Source organism: Ursus maritimus, unplaced genomic scaffold (assembly GCF_017311325.1).
Source record: "Ursus maritimus isolate PB19 unplaced genomic scaffold, ASM1731132v1 scaffold_20, whole genome shotgun sequence".
Lineage (NCBI taxonomy): Eukaryota > Metazoa > Chordata > Mammalia > Carnivora > Ursidae > Ursus > Ursus maritimus.
Window position 1 is genome coordinate 5439597 of NW_024424453.1, and position 6000 is coordinate 5445596.

A 6000-nucleotide genomic window follows, 5' to 3' on the forward strand; every position below is an offset into this window, starting at 1 on the left:
CTTGAGAGGAGGAAGAGGCAGCCCAGGAGGGAGGAATGGGAGAGCAAATTCAGCTCTCCTAAGGAACCGCTGGGCTTCGAAGAGGGCCTTGTCCCAGAGAAGTGCAGGCCTCTTTCCATTCTCTAGAAAGACCATCAGTCTCTGGGGAATAGGATATACCCCACTGCTGGGGAGAATTTATTTCTGACCTGGTCTGTAAGCTTCCGGGGCAGAGTGGAGTAGGCGCGGGCTGCTCTTCCCTTCCCGTATCTCCTCTGCTCCTCCAAAACAACTCAAAGCCTTCGAATTAATTACCTGTTAGCTAGTGGGAGTTCCCCTGATTTATATTAGCCTTTCAACTTCTCATCTTAGAGTTTGGTGTTCGCTAGTTAATCCGATGCACACTTTATCCTCACACGCTCTTACATGTGTGGACCTAAGTGTCCTATTGTGAACCCCCTGCCTCTCAGACACCCACAGGCTGGACCCAGGCTGTTCCATAACAAGGCAGGGAAGGTGTCTGATCAGAGGGAAGAGTGAGAAAAGCAAGAATCAGATGTATTATAATGGATATGGGATATACTTAGTCTCCAAGTAGCTGGTGTGAAAATGCCTCTTTTGGTGGTGGGGGGGTGCTCCTTCATTCACAATATAACTTCACAAGCAGACATGGAGTGGAGTTTAAACCCTGGATGTTAATGCAGAAATTCTTCAACTTCAGCATGCATCGAACCCCCTGGAGGGAGACCGTCAGCCCCTGCTCCCAGTTTCTGCTTTGGTAGATCTGGGGTAGGGCCTGGGAGTTTGCACTGCTAGCATATTCCTGGGTGCTGCTGATGCTGGTGACCCTGAGAAGTTCAGGTGGAAGCTGTAGGACTGGATGATGAGGGACACTGTGAGACTCTGGAGTCCCAGGGGCACAGGGCTGGAGACAGGGCCTCACTTCTATGCAGCACGGGGGACCACTGGCTGGCTGGGCCCATAGAACAGTGGGCAGTGGGGGGCAGACGGGTGCAGCTTCAGGACTAACCACTAGTGGCTTGAAAAGCGGTGAACTCTATTTAAGAGGTTGGAGGGAAGAATTTGGTTTTTCCAAATCTTAGGAACCATTGGCTTACAAGAAAGGAGACTTCCTGAATAACTGAGGGGGAAGAATTTGGGGTTAGGGGAAGGGGGATCCAGGTGAAGAGAAGAGTAAGGGGAGGCAAAGGAGGTGGTGGAATCCTAGGAACTGTGTCCTGCAGTCTTCCGAACTCTGGTAAAGACTTTCAAACAACATGCTTTGCAGGAACAGATTTCTTGTGGAAACTGGAAATGGGGTTGAGCTCCGCCTTCTGGGATGACGTGGGAGGTGAAATAGAGACATTACCCTTGGGGCCTTAAATTTAAATCCATGGAAGTTTTCAGAAATCTTGAGGAACCCCTGAGAACTTGCCCAGGTGTTAGAAATTGAGGGTGGGAAGCGGTTTAAAGGAACTGCACTTTGAAATCCAAGGGGTAAATAAATAAGCAAATAAAATTCAAGGTATGAGGGGAATGGGGTTTTGTACCCCACCTGACCTCTATACTGCATGTATTCCAGGAGTAGTACTTGCTGGGGAGAAAGAAAGCTTCTGGAAGAAGAGAACATTATACATTCTTGAGAAAGATGTGATAAAGGCTAATAATGTTCACAATCCATCCGATGTTAGCAAATACCTAGGACGCCTGGAGAACACAGAAGCTGCTCAACTTATCAACAGTTTCCTGGGTTCATTAAGTCCCAGGTGACATCACTGTGCAAGTCTCCACCAACTGCATCATTTGGTGGCTGGGAGAGACAATGAGGTTCCTGCCTTGAATTAATTTTTCCCCATATTTGTGAATGTTCACAAGTGAGGCGATTTCTAGACATATCATACCATTAGCGGTGGTTACTCTGAAGGATAGGATCATTACATTTTCTTTTTTAAAAAGATTTTATTTATTTATTTATCAGAGTGAGCACAGCAGGGTGAGCAGCAGGCAGAGGGAGAAGCAGGCTCCCTGGGGAGCAAGGAGCCTGATGCAGGACCCGATCCCAGGACCCTGAGATCATGACCTGAGCCAGAGGCAGCAGCTTAACCAACTGAGCCACCCAGGTGTCCTGGCTTATTACATTTTCTACTTCATTTCTGTACCAATGATTTTTATTTTTAAATAGGAAGTTTCCTTATTTTTGTAATCAGAAAATATTTTCAGAAAGCAGATTTTATTTCACACTTGGGTCTTCAATTGTCTCATGATCCTAGAGATTTTTCTCACTTGAAAAGGGAAAAGGGGCAAAACAGCTTTATCACAGAAAGATGAAACTGGAATAAAGTTTACTGTGTTGATTCTCAGCAGATACAGATGAGCACCTTGCAGGTGTGTATTTGAAATTGAACTGAACTAACCTGTTTTGTAACAAGTTTATTTTAACAAGCTTCCGACAGAGACCTGTGATGAATGCGGCTGTGTGGGCACACGGAGGGCCCTTCTCGATGGCAGCCTCCCCACCCCGCCGCCGCGCCACCGCTGCACACCCGGGGACCTCACCTGATCGGTGCACACGTCAGGGCTGGCTGCTAACAGAGATGAGAAAATTTCAGTAACATTCAAAACTATTAGCATGGTTCTAACATGAGACAGTTAGTGTATATAAATCCAGTTCAAGCAGGGACTGGTGCTGAATTGGCTCTTTGTATTTCCAACTTCTCCATATTGAAATTTTCAAAGTTTTCTTGTAAGTAACAAAATTGATTTCATTATTTAGTTTCTTTGTCAGAAGTCCAGATATTGTCTCATTCATAGAGTAAACGGTCTTCTTTCAGGAATCACTGTTATTTCTATTGCATTTGTAAAATATATTTTATGTACATGTATTTTTTTGAAGATTTACTTATTTATTTGCGAGAGAGAGAGAGAGAGAGAGAGAGAGGAAGAGTGAGGGGGGAGGGCCAGAGGGAGAGGGAGAGAGAAAGTCTTAAGCAGAGACTCCCGCTGAATGTGGAGCGCCCTTCAGGGCTCGAGCCCACGACCCTGAGATCATGGCTTGAGCCAAAACCAAGAGTCTGTGGCTTTAACCCGCTGAGCCACGCAGGCGCCCCGTATGTGTATTTTTAAAAATCTACATTGGCAGAGCTATGAGGGCCCATCCCACCCCCTTGACATAATTCTGGCTAAAAAAGACAGTAGATAAGAATGTTGAGGAGTTCCGGGAGAAGCTTTTCTTCCTGGTAAAAGAGACAGCCGTGGCTGGCACCGTCCCTTCCTCCCTTCTTTTCTAGACAACAGGCAGACATGGTGTGGAAGCTGGGCCGCTTCCTGCCCGCATGAAGGAGAGACTGAGGGAGCTGCCACGGTGCTGGGCCTGAGGTCGCAGAGCTGTGAACGAACACAGGGGACCACTTGCCTCCAGGTTTCTTGTGATGGGAGAAAATGAAACCCTTACCTGTTCTGTCCTGGAGAGCACTGTGTATCAGTTCATAAAGAGCTTCCCCACCTTTCTTACAGCTGAATAGCACTCCATCAGAGGGATGTTCCACAGTCTTTATTCAAGCACTCTCCTGGGAATAGGCATTTAGGTTGTTTCCAGTATTGATTAAAAAGCCATCTTTGCTTCTGTAACTTGAGACACCCATTTTATTATATACTGAATTTTATATGCATTTGAATCTATTTCAGGACCCTCTAGCACGGGAGTCAGCAAACTTTTTCTTAAAGTGCCATGTAGTAAATATTTAGGCTTGTGGGCTCTAAAGCCTTTGCTGTTTTAGGGCAAAAATAGCCACAGACAATGCCATAACATTTTCTTTTATTTTTTTCCCTAAGATTTTATTTATTATTTATTTGAGAGAGAGAGAGAGAGTGCACGCACACAAGGTGATAGGGAGGCAGAGGGAGCCCGACATGGGACTTGATCCCAGGACCCTGGAATCACCACCCCAGCCGAAGGCAGACGCTTAAGTGACTGAGCCACCCAGGCACCCCAGTGCCATAATATTTTCTATGCAAAAGCAGCCATAGTTTGCTGACCTCTGCTCTGGTGTATCCCACTGGTCTATTTGTCTGTTTTTGCATCAATAACTCATTCGTTTAATATAGAGGATTTTAGTATGCTGTAATGTCTGGTAGGGCTCATTTCCCCCTGTTTAATTCTTTTTAAAAACAAATGTGGGATAGACCAATGAAATACCACACCTATTTTAATTTTGTTTGTTTTTGGGTTTGGGTCTGGTTCATAGACTAACTTTAGAGACAGTTTCTGAAGAGAGCTCCTTCGGTGCTTTGAGCCATGTTAGTATGTCAGTATGGCACTGATCTGAATGTACCCAGTATGGACTGTTAAAAAGTTCAAGCCTACAACTGACTATATGGTTACAACTTTTCCATGCATATTTTAAAAACCAAAGTAAAAAAGATTTTGCTGAGAAAATATTTTGAAATGTTCTAATAATCACTGAGAACATTTGAAATATTCTGGGGTATTACAATCAGAGCTAGGAGCAGGTCCAGGAGGCATTTCCCCCCTGTGGTAACCACCTTGTCGACTGCAAATAATACCTAATTCTCCATAAACTAAGATCATTCAAGTTATAAAAATAACCCTGTCCATCATCTCTGACTTATTTAGCAGAACATTCTTCAGGTGAATAGTTTCAAATAACAGAAAGCTTCCCAGTTTTATGAGACCCAGATCCTTGCTCTGTTGGAAATGTTAGCTAATCGTTGTTGGTAACCTGGGGGTTAATCTGGCAGTGCTAACTTCTGTCAGTCCTGCAGCTGGATAGAGTAGGCTCTGTGAACGGGAATTCAGAGGTTCGTGAGTATGACGTTTATAACTCACTGATGACTGCTCGGAACCAGAAGCCCTGAACCCTAGTAGTCAAGCCTGGCTTCACCATATATGTGAGTCTCACGGTTTTGACAGCGGGTTATTTTTTTATAAATGCACGACTCACTTTCAGTTGCCATCAAGTGGGTACAGAATGAAAACCATGGTGTCTCCAGTTGATGCTAGAACTCCTTTCAGAGAAGGAACATTTTATTCCTCGTGGTAGGAAAAGTAACTTGACCCTGTGAGTAAGGCAGTCAGAAGCTTGAAATGGCTAAGCTGCTCTCCATGCAAAAGTGAGTAGCCTGTGTGTTGCTCCTGAGAGAAGGCTATCGGAAGCGAGGTCCAGTGAAACCAGGGAGGCGACGCCATGTGTGTGTGTGTGTGTGTGTGTGTGTGTGTGTGTGTGTGTGGTGAACAGGGCAGTCTGCCGAAGCCATCGCGAGCTGGGACCCATCTCTGCCAACATTGTCCCACTGTAACAAACACCTTTTTGTTTAGGAGTAATAGATCTCCAATTGTTCGTGGACAAGTGGTGGAGATGCTGACTTTGGTTTTCAACACAGTGTGAGTGATAATTTGGACAGGAACATATCAACTACATAGCGACTTTGAAATGTTCTTTGAGGAAGGTGCCTTTAATATGTACTCAGTGGGGAAATTTCTTCCCATGATTCTGGATGAAAATGCCAGCAGGCCTGACTTTTTTTGGTTGGCTACACACACGGTTTGGCACACAAAGTCCTGAGGCCCCCTTAAATTGCAAAACACAGTCTCATTTCAGAAATTCGTCCCATTGTCTGAGCTTCAACTTCCCTGGAAACTCTAAGCTCCTCCCCCTTCCCTCAGTTAAGGCCTGCTCTGGGAGGGCTGCTGGTTCCTGGGGCAAGCACAGGGTGGGCTTCTTTCTACATTACCTGCTCTCCATCCCCCACCCCCGCACCCAGCCACCTACTGTCTCTAATTTGTCCGGGTGTTAGGGCAGAGGGCAAAGGGGAGGGAAAGTTCTGGAAGCCCGGTTTGAATTTTCTGGGCCTGGGAGATGTTTGAAGCGGACCTTTTTTTCGTGGAGGCTCCTCTGCAGCTCTTTGGAAACTGGAGTTCTTTCACGGGTTCCTTGGCATCTATACTTGGGGACTTCTCATCTGTGGTTTGCTTGGGCCAGGAGAGGTGCTTGCTTGGGGCTC